The 18,024-nt window shown below is 49.9% G+C and overlaps 1 protein-coding gene across 11 annotated transcripts in view; it reads left to right on the top strand.

Moving 5' to 3' along the window:
- The window catches only part of MYO9B (myosin IXB), a 94,006-nt gene that overhangs the window by 25,294 nt on the left and 50,688 nt on the right, over positions 1–18,024 (top strand). The gene's annotated exons all lie outside the window — the stretch shown is intronic.

Below are 18,024 nucleotides of genomic sequence, written 5' to 3'. Positions count from 1 at the left end.
CTGCTCAGGTCCCCCTACCCAAATATAAGGAAACCAGGCACCCACTCTTATTCCAGAGGACCCCTATGACCAACTCATCTTTCCGGATTTGTATCTGTGCCATGTACCAATGTGTATATTCAGAAAACATCTACCCACAATGGGGTCTGTGATGTTGTCATTTATGATAAGAAATATATATTTGGTCTTCATCCCATTCCTGCCACAGAGTTCCTGAAACCCTTGGAATTTCCTGAATAGAGTGATGAGGGTGTCTTTGTTATGTTAATGGAACTTAGAGCGCCTAAGGATGTGGGCTAGTTGCCAAGAGAATCTCTTTGTGATTGGAGGGGTGGAATTCCGATCCTACCCCACTGACCTCAGGGGAAGGGAGAGGGGTAGTGGTTCAGTCATCGCCAATGGCCAGTGACTTCATCCATCATGCTTGTGTAAAGAATCTCTCTGTAAAAACCTAAAAGGAGGGCATTCAGAGAGCTTCCGGGTTGGTGAATAGGTGGAGATGGGGGAAATGGTGTGCTCAGGGCACAGAAACTCCAGTCCTTTCCCCACACCTTGCCCTACGCATCTCTTCCATCTGTCTATTCCCAAGTTACATCCTTTAATAATAAACCAAAAATCAAGTGAGGAAACTCGGATCCCAAGTTCTGTGAGCCGCTGTAGAAAATCAGTCAAAGCAGAGGCACTGGTGATGACCTGGGCTTGCAGTTGGCATCTGATGCAGAGGGCGGTCTTGGGGGACTGAGTCCTGAGCCTGTGGGATGTGACACTTTCTCTAGGTAGAAAGGGTCAGAATTGAGTTGACACCCAGCTGGTGTCAGAGAGTTGTTCGTGTATAGGAGAAAACCCACAGTCGGGACGGTGTCAGAACCACAGGGTCTTAAAGCAGTTTGGAGGGGTTGGGAGAGGAGGACTCAGGTACAGCCATGCCGCAGTCTGATGAAGTCCAGCAGGGCCAGCCCCACCTTGCAGCTCTGTGGGGGGCTCTCTCGCCCTCTGGAGTACTCACCTGCTCTGTGTCACCCAGCTGGAGTATTTTCACAGCCAGGGTGTTTGAGCTCTGGCTGAGGGTGGCAGGAGCCGTGGGACCCCATCCCGCCTTGTATCCTCACAGAGTGCCCTCAGTGGGTTTCCAGCCACACTCTGGGTCCTGAGGCCCCCTGCATCCTGCCTGCAGGACAGCACGGTCTCCTTGGGGCACAGTGAGATGAGGGCAGTGAGTGAGACCCCAGTATCACCTGGGTACCCTCTCACCAACCCCTGGATCCTCCATGAGCTGCTGGGAGAGGCAGTGTAAACACGGTGGAGCAGACAGGGCCTGATGGGAAGTATGTACCCAGGACCACAGCACCCCTAGAGGAAGCTGGTGTCCGTAGTGTTGGATGTGTTCCCAGGAGGATGCATTGGAGCTCACAGCTGGGGGATAATTCCACCAGAGAGGGGAGCCAGAGGATGGGGGTCTCATAGGACAAGAGGGTGTCCATATGGGTATAGAGAGGATCCAGGTATCCAGGGGCCCCTGGGAAGGGGCAGCCCCCCAGCACTCTGCCCTTCCCGGACCCTGCACACCCACCAGGCTGCCTTTCTGGCCTGCTGCCTACAAAAAGGCGCAGAACCCTGACGCTTTGCAACAGCCAAAGGGGGAAGTTACATTTTTGAGAACACTACATCTCAGAGGAAAGTGAAATTATGGGGTATATTTTAAGCACCTAGCAAGGCCTCCTTGGAAGTTGCAGAATGAGTTGATTGCAAGGCAAAACATTGAGTGGGGCCTGGGGCACCCCCTCCCACAGCCGCTGCCCTTTCTGAAAGTTCTAGGTACTGGGCATTGGTCTGACTGTCTGTCCGTCAGCTCCACCTGCCTCACTGTTAGGGGCAGGGACATGGCCAAGCACTGAGCAACCACAGGGCCTGGGGGCTGATTTGTTTCTGAGCAATTATCCAGGATGGAGCCGCTCCAGGGACCTATGCCCAGTGTCACTAGGGAGCTGCCCGCTGAAGTTTCCTCTGCATCAGTCTGTTACCCACCGGCCAGAGCCAGTGCCTGAGAACAGGCTCCGCAAAACCTCAGTTACCTGATGCCCCAGAGGTGGCATGTCTGGGGAAAGGCAGAGGGATCAAGCCTGAGGCTTGCAGTCACTTACCCAACTGCTACCTAGCCCTGTGCCCCAGGCTGGTGGTTGCTGACCAGCTCCTCCTTAATGGAGGGGAGAATGGCACCAGCTGGCGATGGCCAGGTGCCTGAGCCAGAGTGTTCCAGGAGGCGGGCTCCTGGGAGACACTGGACCCCCTAAGGCAACTTGTGAGAATTTACAGGGTTCTATAGGGAGCTCCAGGGCAACTGATTTGTTGTTGTTATCATTAATCTACAATTACATGAAGAACATTGTTTACTAGGCTATCCCCTTCACCAAGTCCCCCACACACACCCCACTATAGTCACTGTCCATCAGCGTAGTAAGATGCTGTAGAATCACTACTTGTCTTCACTGTATTGCACAGCAGGGCAACTAATTTTTTAACTGAGTCTGCAGCTCTGTTCTCCGTCAACGGCAGTTCTGCCCACAGGCAACATCTAGAGGCTGGCATCTGGTAGGGGGATGCTGCTCGGTGTTCTAAGATGCACAGGGCAGCCCCCTCTGCAAAGAATGATCCGGCCCCAAGTGCCAGCAGTGCTGAGGCCTAGAAACCTGCGCTGGTTTAGGAATGTTGAGGATGGGCAGTTGAAAATCCAGCCTGGGGCTCCTGACAGAGTCAGCAGGGAGCTGTGTAGAACCTGGAACCACCACCTGGACAGAGCTGGTCACTGGGAGGTGTGAATGCCTTGGAGATTGTGGGGAGGGGCAGAGGGAAGGTGACAAGAACTCACAGTCCCAAAGGTTACATCCCCAATTCTGCCAGAGTGCCTGGACAGGCTCCTACGCAGCCTGTGACTGTGCTACTCCCACCAGAATTTACTACCTGCAGGACCTCTGAGCCAAGAGCTGCCTCCAGCCAGGAAGCTGGGAATGGGACCAGGCAGCCCAGCTCAGCCATCCACCCACTCTGTGACCTGCAGTAAGTAATCTCTCAGCTCTGACTCCTGATCTCTCCTGCCCCAGGGCCTTTGCACATGCTACACCCTCAATCTGGAATGTTCTTGTCCCCAACATCTAGCTGAGTTCCACCCCGAGGCCTGCTGAGAGTCAGGGAGAGATCCCTGCCTTGCAGGGTCATGGCAGAGGGCCAGCACATGGTGTGGCTCCCACCACCCCACACCCTGAGGCTCTGAGTGTTTATTTCTTACAGCAAACCAGTCTAGTTCAGTAGCCCCAGGTGTCAGCTACAAAAGAAGAGCAGAGAGGGAATGAGTGCTGAGATGAGGTTTCGGTGACACCCAGGTAGGGGGGTGCCCCATGGGGAGCTCTGGGCAGCCTCCTGTGCTTGGGCAGGCTTCCACACCCATTCTGGAGCTGCCCCACAAAGAAAAAGGAAACGCCAGGAGAAAGGCCACAGGCCTGTGATAGAAAGTCAAAGGATTGCATCCACCCAAATAAAAGGTGGCCGGGCACTTGCCCCAACAGTGTGGATATCAAAGGGCCTTAGGATCCAATGGTCTTCCTGGGCTCAGGTCAGCACCAGCCACGACTCTCCCAGACCCAAAAGGAAGACAGAGTGACCCACCATGGCAGGCAGGCTGTGGTTTCTACTACCCCTGGTCAGGGCCATACAAAGGAAAGAGGCCGTGATACACTACAGTGTGGACGGGCCTCAAAACCTGAGTGAGAGAAGCCAGACACAGAAGTCCACATATTCTGTGGTCACACCTTATGAAATGTCCAGAACAGGCACGTTCATAGACACAGAAAACAGATCAATGGTTGCCAGGGGCTGGGGGACAGGGAAGAGGAGTGACTGCCCATGGGGTTGGGGTCTCTCTTTGGGGTGATGAGAATGTTCTGGAACTAGATAGAGGTGATGGTTGCACAACATACTGAACATACCAGCTCCTAGTGAATTGTACATTAAAATGGTTAAAATGGTGAATTTTATGTAAATGAGCTTCAGCAAAATTAAAACGGAAATGCAGAGTGCTCTTTGGCACAGCTGGAGCTGCCATGACCCCTTCTCGGATTCCTTCCCCTAGCCCTTCATCTTGCTGCCATCCATACCTAGAGAGGGGGGTGTTACAATGAATGCAAGTCCCAGACCAGATCCCGGCAGGCATGCTTTATTAGCAGACAGGAGCCGGGCTGCCCCAGAGCTGTGGACCCTGGCCTCTTTGGTGGCCCCAGGCCCACCTCAGCTCCACCATCTCCTGGAGCCCCACACAAGCCCCTGATCCAGCAGTGGGACTGATTTAGGGTCAAACCTGAGCCCTGTCCCTAAGGAACAGGCCCCCAACCCTTCGACAGGATTTCTGAAACAAGGACAGCAAGTAGCTCGGAAGTGTTTGATCCAACCCACTCCTCCACCTAGAGAACCCACTCAGAACACTCGTAGAGCTAATTGCTGAAATGCCAACATTGTTGAGTGGTGATCGAATTGGTCAGAATGAGTTGGTAATGGCCGTTCCCAGGGTATATGTATCCTGGACCAAGCTGTCTTTATGCAATAGCTCAGACCAGAGTTCTGCCAACTGCGTCTTTCAAGGGCCAGAGAGCCATCATTTCCAGGTGTTAGGGCCACACAGTGTCTGTCTCAAATACTTAATACTGCCCTCACAGAGCAAAAGCAGACACTGACAATACATAAATAAATGGTGGGGCTATGTGCCAATAAAACTTTGTTTAAAAAAAGGGGTCGTGGGAAAGAAGCATCAGACAGACTCAGATTGAAACACATTCTACCAAATACCCGGCCCATCCTTCTCAAAGCTATCAAGGTGTCAAAGACAAAGTCTAAGAAACCCGATGTGGAGACTTCAAGGAGATGCAAGATCCTCAGTGGGATCCTGAAACAGAAAAGGGACATCAGGAAAAATGGAAAACATTCAAATAAAATGTGAACTTAGTTACTAATAATGTCTCAATCAATCTGGGTTTGTTAATTTATGGTTTGTTGCAGTTGTACCACTGTAATGTTAACAATAGGAGAAACCAAGTGCAAGGTGCACAGGAATTCGCTGCAGTATTCTTTCAACTTTCCTGCTCTAAAACTACTCTAAAATAAAAAGCTTATTTTTTAAAAAAAGTGTCAAGCCAAGGCCCAGGGGGTGTGACGTGGTTTGTGGACCCCCAGCTTAGACAAGCTCCCACCACCCCCAGCGAGGCATTAAAAGCAAATCTCAGACAGGTAAGGTCATGGCAGGCTGAACTTTGACCCCATGTCCTTCCGCCCTCCCACTTCCCCATTTTGGTTAGGTAGGCCCATCACCCACAGCCTTTGGTGCATTCCTCCATCCCCCGTGTGCTTGTCGTCATATCCTGCTATTTCTTCCTCTGAAATGGTTCCCACCACTGCCCGGGCTCCTGCCACAGTGGCCCCACTGGGGTGTGCAGGTGAAGACATCCGGCAGCTAGAGTGGTATCCAGAGCATGGGCTCTCCAGCCCGGCCAATGTCAGGACACAGCACAGCCCCTTGCCAGGGCTTGGGGCAAGCCACTGAACTCAGTTTCCCAGACAAGCCTTTGCTTCTCAGGGATGTAAGGATTCAAAGCTGGGAGAGGCTTTCTGCAGTGATTTCTTCTCCTGTGCCTGTTCTGGTGTCATCAGAGAGACCTGGTTGTGGGGCTGGGGTTGGACCCGTCTGGAGTTGTAGTGCAGATGGGGAGTGGTCAGTCTTAGCATAGCCCTAGACCATGAAAGCTTCTCATCTCTTGGGGCCAAGCATTAGGAAAGCAGTCTGATTAAACTTAAGTATTCTGAACTCAAACCTTTGTTTCATCCCACCCTTGACTATCCACACTTCTACTCCAAATGCTCAATAAAGAGGAAAGAGTGTAAGTTCACATCCTCTTGCTTTATTTCTCCAAGGATACTTCATTCTCATAATAAACCCTAGAGCAATAGTTCTCACCCTTCCAGGAATTAGAAGAACCCCTTGGGCTCTGGTTTAAGAATTTATATCCTGGTTTTTCCAGAAATTCTGCAGGTCTAGGATGAGACCCAAGGCTCTGTATCTTTACAGCCTATATTTGGGTTTTCAACCTTTTCTCTGTCTCACCCCAACCCCCAGAGCTGCAAGGTAGTGGTGACTCACTGTGGGGTAAGGGAAGACAAATTTGGCAATTCTGATTCTCCTTCCCCTACTGCTGTAAGTAGAGGAACCCAGGATGACAGATTTACTCACCCCAGGTATGGAGGGTGGGCCCGTGGATACCCAAAAGGTAGCCCCCTCCCCAAGGATGTGAAGAGGGCTTACTGCCTGCCAGAGGGTGGAGGAATACTCTACAGACCACAGACTCTCCCTTCAGCCCACCCCAGGGAGTTCATCTTTCCTCAAGCATGCAAATACTCTGGTGTTGGGTGCATAGAAAGTACCAGAAGTCCTTGCTGTTAGCAGCAGCAGCAGCAGAGTCCTAGCAATTTAGGGATTGTGTAAGGAAGCAAACATCCCAAGATGAAACCTCCCATCATGAGCCTCCCACTTAACAGAATGAGCCCCCAACTCACACTCCCCTCTCAGCTCAGCCTAAGCATGGCTCCTTCCAGTCAGTGCACCAGACCCAGTAGGTCCTCTCTCCCAAATGCATCCCACCACACAAACACAACATAAATCAGTTGCAAAGTGAGCTTGAGAAATCTTGCAAAGAGTGCAGGGTGTCAGGAAGTCATCAAAAGCGACCCAGTCCTTCAGCCACACCCACAAACAGCAGGTGAGGGAGAGCTCGTGATGGTAGCCTGAGCTTCAGGAGGAACAAGTCCATTGCACTGCTCAGTTTAAGTGGGTGCAATCCACCTTTTACAAAGAGAGGATTCTCAGCTTAGCTCACAAAGCAAACATCAACTCCTTGCATTATGAATGAGACACACCTAGATCAAAGTGGTTCAGGAAGCTAAAAATAAAGGGACAGGCAATTATAGAAATTGGAAAAAGAAGAACAAATAAGGCCTAAGGTCAACAGAAGAAGGGACATAATAAAGACCAGAGAAAAAATAAATAAAATTGAGAAGAATAAAACAATAGAAAAAATCAATGAAACCAAGAGCTGGTTCTTCGAGAAAATAACAAAATAGATAAGCCTCTAGCCAGACTTATTAAGAGAAAGAGAGTCAACACACATCAACAGAATCAGAAACGAGAAAGGAAAAATCATGACAGACCCCACAGAAATAGAATTATTAGAGAATACTATGAAAACCTATATGCTAACAAGCTGGAAAACCTAGGAGAAATGGACAACTTCCTAGAAAAACACAACCTTCCAAGACTGACCCAGAAAGAAACAGAAAATCTAAACAGACTAATTACCAGCAACGAAATTGAATCGGTAATCAAAAAACTACCCAAGAACAAAACCCTGGGCCACATGGATTTACCTCGGAATTTTATCAGACATGCAGAAATAACATAGTACCCATTCTCCTTAAAGTTTTCCAAAAAATAGAAGAGGAGGAAATACTCCCAAACTCATTCTATGAAGCCAACATCACCCTAATATCAAAACCAGGCAAAGACCCCACGAAAAAAGAAAACTACAGACCAATATCCCTGATGAACATAGATGCAAAAATACTCAACAAAATATTAGCAAACCGAATTCAAAAATACATCAAAAGGATCATACACCATGACCAAGTGGGATTCATCCCAGGGATGCAAGGATGGTACAAAATTCAAAAATCCATCAACATCGTCCACCACATCAACAAAAAGAAGGACAAAAACCACCTGATCATCTCCATAGATGCTGAAAAAGCATTCAACAAAATTCAACATCCATTCATGATAAAAACTCTCAACAAAATGGGCATAGAGGGCAAGTACCTCAACATAATAAAGGCCATATATGATAAACCCACAGCCAACATCATACTGAACAGCGAGAGGCTGAAAGCTTTTCCTCTGAGATCGGGAACAAAACAGGGATGCCCACTCTCCCCACTGTTATTCAACCTAGTACTGGAGGTCCTAGCCACGGCAATTAGACAAAACAAAGAAATACAAGGAATCCAGATTGGTAAAGAAGAAGTCAAACTGTCACTATTTGAAGATGACATGATATTGTACATAAAAAACCCTAAAGACTCCACTCCAAAACTACTAGAACTAATATTAGAATTCAGCAAAGTTGTAGGATACAAAATTAACACACAGAAATCTGTGGCTTTCCTATACACTAACAATGAACTAATAGAAAGAGAAATCAGGAAAACAATTCCATTCACAATAGCATCAAAAAGAATAAAATATCTAGGAATAAACCTAACCAAGGAAGTGAAAGACATATACCCTGAAAACTGCAAGACACTCTTAAGAGAAATTAAAGAGGGCACTAACAAATGGAAACTCATCCCATGCTCCTGGCTAGGAAGAATTAATATCGTCAAAATGGCCATCCTGCCCTAAGCAATATACGGATTTGATGCAATCCCTTTCAAATAACCAACAACATTCTTCAATGAACTGGAACAAATAGTTCAAAAATTCATATGGAAACACCAAAGACCCCGAATAGCCAAAGCAATCCTGAGAAGGAAGAATAAAGTGGGGGGGATCTTGCTCCCCAACTTTAAGCTCTACTACAAAGCCACAGTAATCAAGACAATTTGGTACTGGCACAAGAACAGAGCCACAGACCAGTGGAACAGAATAGAGACTCCAAACATTAACCCAAGCATATATGGCCAATTAATATACAACAAAGAAGCCATGGACATACAATGGGGAAATGACAGTCTCTTCAACAGATGGTGCTGGCAAAACTGGACAGCTACATGTAAGAGAATGAAACTGGATCACTGTCTAACCCCATACACAAAAGTAAATTCGAAATGGATCAAAGACCTGAATGTAAGTCATGAAACCATAAAACTCTTAAAAAAAACATAGGCAAAAATCTCATGGACATAAACATGAGTGACTTCTTCATGAACATATCTCCCTGGGCAAGGGAAACAAAAGCAAAAATGAACAAGTGGGACTATATCAAGCTAAAAAGCTTCTGTACAGCAAAGGACACCATCAATAGAACAAAAAGGTATCCTACAGTATGGGAGAATATATTCATAAATGACAGATCCAATAAAGGATTGAAATCCAAAATATATAAAGAGCTCACACACCTCAACAAACAAAAAACAAATAATCCAATTTAAAAATGGGCAGAGGAGCTGAATAGACAGTTCTCTAAAGAAGAAATTCAGATGGCGAACAGACACGTGAAAAGATGCTCCACATCGCTTGTCATCAGAGAAATGCAAATTAAAACCACAATGAGATATCACCTCACACCAGCAAGGATCACCATCATAGAAAAGACAAACAACAACAAATGTTGACAAGGTTGTGGAGAAAGGGGAACCCTCCTACACTGCTGGTGGGAATGTAAATTAGTTCAACCATTGTGGAAATCAGTATGGAGGTTCCTCAGAATACTCAAAATAGAAATACCATTTGACCCAGGAATTCCACTTCCAGGAATTTACCCTAAGAATGCAGCACTCCAGTTTGAAAAAGACAGATGCACCCCTATGTTTATCGCTGCACTATTTACGATAGCCAAGATATGGAAGCAACCTAAGTGTCCATCAGTAGATGAATGGATAAAGAAGATGTGGTGCATATACACAATGGAATATTACTGAGCCATAAGAAAAAACAGATCCTACCATTCGCAACAACATGGATGGAGCTAGAGGGTATTATGCTCAGTGAAATAAACCAGGGGGAGAAAGACAAGTACCAAATGATTTCACTCATATGTGGAGTATAAGAACAAAGGAAAACTGAAGGAACGAAACAGCAGCAGAATCACAGAACCCAAGAAAGGACTAACAGTTACCAAAGGGAAAGGGATTGGGGAGGATGGGTGGGAAGGGAGGGATAAGGATGGGAAAAAAGAAAGGGGGCATTACGATTAGCATATATAGTGTGGGGGGGGCATGGGGAGGGTTTTGCAACACAGAGAAGACAAGTAGTGATTTTACAGCATCTTACTATGCTGATGGACAGTGACTGTGAAGGGGTATGTAGGGAGGACTTGGTGAAGGGGGGAGCCTAGTAAACATAATGTTCTTCATGTAATTGTAGATGAATGATACCAAAATAAAAATAAAAATAAAGGGACAGGCACAGATGTAGTGGGCACATAGAAATAGGATAGAGCAGAGCTGCAATCCCAACGTGGAGAAGGTAGAGCTCAGACTTCCAAACATTCCATGTGATGAAGAAGATTCATCATTAGTGCCAAATGCCTCAGCTGGCACTTAAGGTATAATAGTCAATATCTGTGCACCAAACAACACAGCTGCTGCCTTTACAAAGTGGGAATCATAAAAGATACCAAGAGAAATAGATACAAACACAATAGCACATGGCTGGTTGAGTGGACAGTAAATAGGCAAGGATATTTGAAACACCCAGACCTGTCTTTAGGCAAATTGCAAACCCTTCACTCTGATATGAAAATAAACCTTAAGCATTCATGGAATGGTAGCAAAACTCATTCCTGTATCAGGTCACAGATAAAAGTATACAGTACTTTCAAAAGTAGAAATATTACAAGCAGCACTCTCAACAGTGCATTAAAACTGGAAATTAATCTTTTTAAAGACCCTTCTAAAATGGAAATTTTTTTTTAAAGAAAACTAACCCTCTATTGAACAACACTTGATTGAAGGGGGAATCTATAAACCAACAACTACAGGTTTTCTAAAAACCAGTGACCAAAACTATACAATATCAGAATCCATGGGACGCATTTAAGGCAGTCATGAGAGGACAATTCATAGTCATAAACACTTTATAAATACTTGCAAATGAAAGTAAGTATTAATTTTGCACATTAACTCAGAAATCTAAGTAAACCCCAGAGAGACTCATCTATGTCCAATGGATAAGATGAGCCCCCAGGGATCTTGATAAATTCCTCAAATATTTTTTGTGCAATAAGAACCAAGCAAGACCCTCCCCATCAAAGCTGGATCTTCTTTATTCTGTCTGACCTAGCACGTGGTTTCCTTACATCCTCAGCCAAAATTTAGTGAAACAGGAGGTAAAATAGCTTCTTCATATTTGGTTTTCTTTTCTTTTTTTCTTTTTTTAAGATTCCCTACCCACACCCCAGCACTGTTTGCCATGAAACTTTGGCACTTGGCAGGGATTTGCCCCTTTCAAAGGGCCTCATTGTGGCCCTCCAGCCCTTACTGTGTTTTCTGGGCTCTCTGAGTATCCATGGCCATCAGCTGGTGCCATTCTAGAGAAGAGTGACAGAACCTGTTACAGACTGGGGCACAGAGGCGGGACAACTGCCACATGTCTTTGTCGCTGGGCTCTCTGCATATTGCCTGCCCTTCACCCATCCATTCTTGCAGCGGCTCTCTGTCTGTCAAGGGCCTGCCCAGTGCACCCAGCCCCGTGGGCAACAGGAAGAGGACAGAAGCAAGGTGAAAGCTGGGTGCTGGAAGGCCTCCACTTCCTCATCTTTGCTTTGGGGAGCCATGAGGTTAGGGGTCACTCCTCCGCTTCCTGCCTGGCACTCAGAGGTCCATCAGGCCGCCTGCAGCTGCCACCTGCGTGGCTGGGCAGGATTGCCCTGCGTGCCTCATTTCCCGGTCCACCACTGCCTCTCAAAACCATCACCGCCGTGATTTTCCCAGAGTCGTGCTTGTCCCCACCTGGCATCTTCCCTCCCACCCCTGGTGTTCCGTGTGCCTGCTCCCTGGACAGCCGTTTTACAGAAAGCAAGTCAGCTGTGCTTTTCTCTTCTCCCACCTCCTGCTCCTCTGCTCCCAGTGCCCAGAGAGCAGGCTTCTCTCTCTCTTCTCACCCAGCCCCATAGGGCCTGTGAGCCCCGAGCCCATGCCAGATGGGCCCCTCTCCGTGCTTCCACATCCTGCTTCTTTGGGTCCCCACTGTGCCCTAGAGGGAGACAGCCAGCCTGGGCAACACAGGTCTCATGCCCAGCCACCACGTGTCTGTGTGTCAGAGCCTTCTCCCAGCCCCAGGGCTGCCCTGGCCCCCTTTGGGGGAAGGGGACTGTAAGTCCCGGGAAAGGAAATCCCAGGGCAAAATATCTCTCAAAACTGAAATCAGTCAAAGGGAGAAATAAAGTTTAAAATCTGTTTACTGCTCACAAACTGCAGTCCCAGGCCATCTCTCTCTCCTGCCCCAGCAGCAGCAAAACTGGCCCTCACCTCCCTTCCCCTCCCCTCTCAGGTACAGATAAGCCCTCCTTTGCCCAGGTAATTACCCACTGATACGGAGATGAACTTCTCCACCCCTGAGGAATGATGCAAAGGCACTAAAGCCATACTTCTTTCCACCTCTGAATGCCTGTTGATATGCAGATGTACTAAAGCCAGGCGAGATATTCTGGAAATATCACAATTTTACCCACAGGGGTGTTTAACTGAGAGCCCCTAGAACAGTGGCCAAGGCACTTTTCCTACAAAGAATCCCAGGGTTGGTATTTTCTGCTGTGCCCATCCCCATCAGGACCCCTCCACTCTGCCAGTAACAGCCCAAACACAGACACAGGACACACATACGCAGACATGGCAGCATGCCAATACAACTTTACTCGCAGACACTGAAAGCTGAATTTTGTATCAGTTTCATGCTTTGTGAAATACTCTTCGTTTTTCTTCTCAAGCATTTAAAAATGTCAAAACCATCCTTAACCTGCAGGCCATACAGAAATGGGTGGCTGGCCATAGTGTGCTGACCCCAGTGGAGATCACCTTCCAGGCCTGCCCCCACCGCTGGGCATCAGAAGGGTGTCCTCCACATGGCCAAGTTCGTACTTGCACAGACCATCTTTGACCACTGCACACTACAGGGGCAAAGTTGGCTCTTGAGGACAGGGCCTAAAATATTATCTGGTCCTTGGCAGTACAAGTTTGCAAGTCCCTTATTCAATCTCATTTTATCCTCAAACCTGGGTAGGCAGGGGATTTTTTCCCTCGTTTCACAGGAGATGAATCTGAAATCCAAGAGCAGTGAACTATAATTTGCCCCAAGTGATGCAGCTAACGGTGGCCTTGGGCCTCCCCCACTTTCCCTGGAAGGACCCACTGGAATCCCCTGCGGACTCAGGCTTTTCTACTGGGCTCCTTGCCAGAAATAGCCCTCCACCTCACACAGGCCCTGGGGGATTTCCCCAGCATTTCCACACAGGAAAGCCCCCGGCTCCACTGGATGCTCCAGGTCTGTTTACTCAGACACAGCAGCAGACCCTGCAGACTCCTCAGGGCCTGGGCCACCAGGGCAGGGCTCTGCCCATGGAGTTTCTGGGCTCCATGCAGGCCCCGGGGACCTGGCCTCCAGCCTCCTCCTGCCAGGTCTGACCGGCGTCTGTGGCCCCAGATGGGCACAGCCTGTCAGTAGGCGTGGGCCAAGCACTGTTTCAGGCAGAAACGGAGAACACTCGGGAGCAAAGTAACTGGTTCCAAGCAGTGAGGGCAATGTGCCAGCACAGGTGTCCCGGTCTCCAACCCCACCCGCGACTGGAATGAGAAGGCTCCTGAAGGCCGGCAAGGGGGAGACAGTGTTCCTCTTCCAGCCCATCTTCACGCTTCATTGTGGCCTGACAAATGCTGAATGATTTCTTTTACCAATAACAGCCTCTCCCTGCAACACCAGTCACTCCTCCAACTCTACATCCAGCCTTGACCAGACACGAGAGACCCAGGAGTCCTGCACAGCTCGTGGTCTTGGGGGGCCAAGGGCTTCACCCAGAGGTGGCATTGCAGAGAGAGGGGCGACCCACCCTTCCTGGATGGTTGGTGACACCCAAGCCATGGCCAAGGCAGAGGTGCAGGGTGTGCCCATCGGAGCCCCAACCAGAAAGGTGACTCTCTGAGGCCAGAACAGTGCCAGGCACACAGCAGCCTATCAAGAAATGGCTGTCAAGTGAGTGAACAAATGAGTAAGTGAATGAATGAATGAGACCACATGTGAAAAGCACTGCAAACACTTGAGAAGTGAGGTCCCCTTGGCTAGAAGATCAGATAAACAGGGCCAATCTGCAACCAAGACAAAGCCAGTGGAACAACTCAGAACTTACCTCTGAAAAACGACGGCTGCAGGTCAATCTGGGGGCAGTGGAGTTGCCCCATGTCCCACCACCGCAACCTGGCTAGGATGGCCACCCTGCGTGACAATACTGGGGGATTTCCCTCTAGGGGAACCCCATCTCAGGCTCACCTGTCAACACAGGAACAGGCAAGCACATTCGCCTTTGTGAGTCCATTCCACAGGCCTTTCAGGTTTTAAGATCTGAAAGCAAAATGCCGTTTGCCTAATGTGATCCATCTCAACGTTCGTTTGGTGTTCGAGGGGGATGAGCTAGAGGACTCAGGAATCCACCTGCCTAGCTTGAGGCATGCCAAAAGGGCCCAGGCTGTGGGGACCAAGGGGTGAGCAGGCAGGTGTGGGCTGGAAGTGGGGGTGCTGGGTTCAGGACTGCGTCAGCTACCTGCCTGTTCATGGACTTTAGGGGGGCAGTGCTGGCTGACCTCTGCACCTAGGTTTCCTCATTTGAAATGGGGGCAGCATGTCTGTCCCTGAGAGCAGTGCAAGCAAAAGAAAGAGCTCCATGTCACGCCTGGCTCAGTACTGGCAACTCACCATGGGACACTCTGTGACACAGTCATTACCATTCTCCCTAAATCATTTACTGTGCATTCCAGCAGGGAGCAGAGACATCCGGTTCAGGAAGATAACGCACCTTCTAGAAATTCCTGGCTAAGTGAGAAGCTCAGCCTGATGTCCCCAATTTAAGAAGCCTTTTTGAATGTCTCAAAAGAAGAACCTCAAAGACAAGAAGAGTTGGGAGGTGGTCGGGGTGGCCCCCAGCCTCATCATCCCTGGCAGGATGGGAGGTGGCCTGCTGGGCACACAGTGTTCCCCTGAGCCCAGGCCGGCTCTGTCCCTGTCTGGCAGGGTGGCAGGGAGGACGCTGCTGCATTGTCAGTTTTACATAGAAACCATGACTATGGGGGTTTGAATTGTAGGGTCATATCTTTATAGTTTTTTTTTCCCTTCTGCTGGGTAAACTTTTAATGTGAGTCTGTGTATTTTTTCAAAGTGTATGATTATACTAGAAATGTGGACTTTATGTCATAAAAGGGAAAAAGTGTTTCCAAGCAAGCAGAGGCCTTTCTCACATAGCATCTTGCCAGCGCTATGGGTTTTGGGGCCTGGCGGGAACACAGCATTAGCATGCAGCCTTCCTAGCCAGTGCCAGGTTGCACTGCATCGTTGTGGCACCTGGGCCCCGCTTCCTCCCTCCAGTCAGCTCTGGCCCCAAGTGGTGCCAGAGCACACCAGCCGCCCTTGTGCTCTGAGGCTGTAGCTGCCCTGGCTGCCAGGCCAGCATTTCCTCCTTCTCGGACATATAATAGCACCAACCGGATATTTTTAGATTGGCTTTGAAATGTCACAGTGTGCTAAGACCGCATACCAGACACGTGAGGTCACTGCGGCCACCCACCCCCCACAACCAGCCCAAAGCCAGGGCCCCACAGGGCCGCCAGACCCCCATTTCCTGCAGAGTTTGCCCCTTGTGGTCCCCATGGTGCTGGTCCAATTGTTTCCTTGGAAATCGCCAGTGAGACTTGTCCTGAGTTGAGAAGGGACCGCCTCTGGGGCAGACCTGCCCTGGGGAGCTTCAGGGCCCCCAGCACAGAGAGCTGCCCGTGGAGGGGCCCACAGTGGGCCTGGCATCACTCTGCCCTCTGCTCTCAGGAGTTCATTTTAGCTTCAAGTGGGGGGTGGGGTGAGGAGAGGCTGCGCTCAGCTCCAGGGCCTCCCCACAGGGTCTCATGAGCATGGAAAGAAAGGAGAAGGATCCAGAGGGCTCTCCCATCTGCTCTTCCCAGAGCAGGTCCTCAAGAGTCCGTAGGCTTCACTTCAGACAAAAAACACGGTTCTGAGGCGAAACTGGAGATTAGACCTGGAAGACAGTTTTCTTCCCCAAAGGACCCCTCAGCTACCCCAGTGTGTGTGCAACAGGAGAAAGGGCTCAGGGAGCCCCATAAACCCTTTGGCTTTATTTGTATATAGCAGCACTCCTCAACCGGGGAGGTTCAGCCATCTCTGGGGACATTTTTGCTCCTCCCAGATGCTAAGGGCAGCTGGCAGGTGGCCAAGGGTGTCCATCAACACCCTGCAGCACGGAAGTCATGCTCCTGATGTCAGCAGTGCCAGAGCTGGGACCCCCACTGTGGGCTTTGTGGACGCTTGGGAGAGCATGTGGACCCAGACCGGGCCCCAGCTGATGGTTGCGCAGCCGCTGGCCAACAGCTGTCACGTGCATTAGGGTTCCCACCGGCTGGCAAGCCCGTTCGAATCCAACCCTCTGAAGACATTTTCCAGCCCCAGCAGGTGGACCGATGGACAGGTCCTGGGGAGGCAGCTGCAGAGAGGAGGCCAACAGGCTCCATGTCTGGTGCCTCCCTTGGAATGCCCCACCTTCACAAGGCCCTGTGGAGACACAGCCCCGAAGCCCCCATCTGCCACCCCACCCTGAGCAGAACCCCCTATGCAATTTGGGGCAAGGTCGCCCCTCCAGGTCCCCTCCTTCATCATCACGCTTGTATGGTGACTCAGCAGTCGACTCAGGTTCACAGGGAGGCCCTTCCCAGGGATCTGGAGCCCCGGGGGCAGTGGGGCAGGAAGACGCTTGTCCAGTGACCCAATCAGCCAGGACTGGCAGGAAGTTGCTCTTCCTGTGACCCCATCAGCCAGGCCCCCAGCGTCCTGGTGGTGAGCTATGCTGAACAGATCTGGTCTCTGAGGAGCTGTCCCAGGCCTTCCACCAGCAGACACATTTTTATGGGGCTTCTGCCTTCAGGCTGCCACACCAGAAGCTCCAATCAGTGATCCCCCTGTGGAATGAGGCCCCCAGAAACCCCCAGCCTCTCTCAGGGTCAGCCTGTCTCTCTGTTCCTGACTTCCCTGGAAGCCTGGCAGCCTCTCCCAATGCTGCCCTTGTCACCCGCACCCCTCCTGACCTTGGCAGTGGCCTTGCTATCTTCACCCTGCTGCCTACCCAGCATTCCCCACGGCTCAGCCTTCTCAAACTGGAACATCATCAGCCTGATGCCCTGCTCCCTGCTCCCTCTGCCATGCTCTCTTTTCTGTGTGTGACTGGGGCATCCCCTCTCACCCTCATGTCACCGTGTCCCCTGCGCCTAGGGCCCCAGGGGCTGGATGGATGGCCTGCAGGCTTTGTGACCAGCTCTGCCCTTCTCCCCACATCTGTGCAGCCCCACCCCCCTGAGACAGCGAACCCCCAGCCCCAGCACCTTCCCTACCCTTCCTGCAAGGTTCCATCACACCTTCTCTCCATCTGTTCACCCCTTGGGGGCAGTGTGCACCTCATGGGAAGGAGATACCCTGGGAACCTGATGGAGGGTGTTCTCTGTCTTAATCTGGGAGGTGGTCACATAGGACGGACGCCCCAGAGGGGGACCCCACTGAGTCGCAGGCTCTGTGCACTATACATACTTTCCTCTGTGGCTTGGGAATAAAGACCTGATTCATATCATGATGTAGAGGAACCCCAAAATGATCATGCTTAGTGAAGGAAGCAGACACAAAAGGTCATGTATTCTATGACTCCACTCTTATGAAATGTCCAGAACAGGCAAATCCATACAGACAGACAGCAGATCAGTGGGAGGAGTGATGGGGAGTGCTTGCTAACTGGGACAGGGTCTCCTTTTAGGGTGATGGGAATGTTCTGGATCCAGACAGAGGTGATAGTTGCACAACATCGTGAATGCACAAAATGCCACTCCATTGTTTCCTTTTAAATGGTGATATTTCTGTTATGCGAGTTTTACCCCAACCAAAAAATGTTTGCTGTGAACCTACTCGTCATCCCATGGAATTGCAGGAACCCCCAGGGTGGGACCTGCCTCCACATCTGCCCCCCC

This window comes from Manis pentadactyla, chromosome 12 (genome assembly GCF_030020395.1).
Source record: "Manis pentadactyla isolate mManPen7 chromosome 12, mManPen7.hap1, whole genome shotgun sequence".
NCBI lineage: Eukaryota > Metazoa > Chordata > Mammalia > Pholidota > Manidae > Manis > Manis pentadactyla.
Note: the sequence above shows the minus strand (reverse complement) of the source record. Positions and strands in the feature narration are given on the sequence as shown.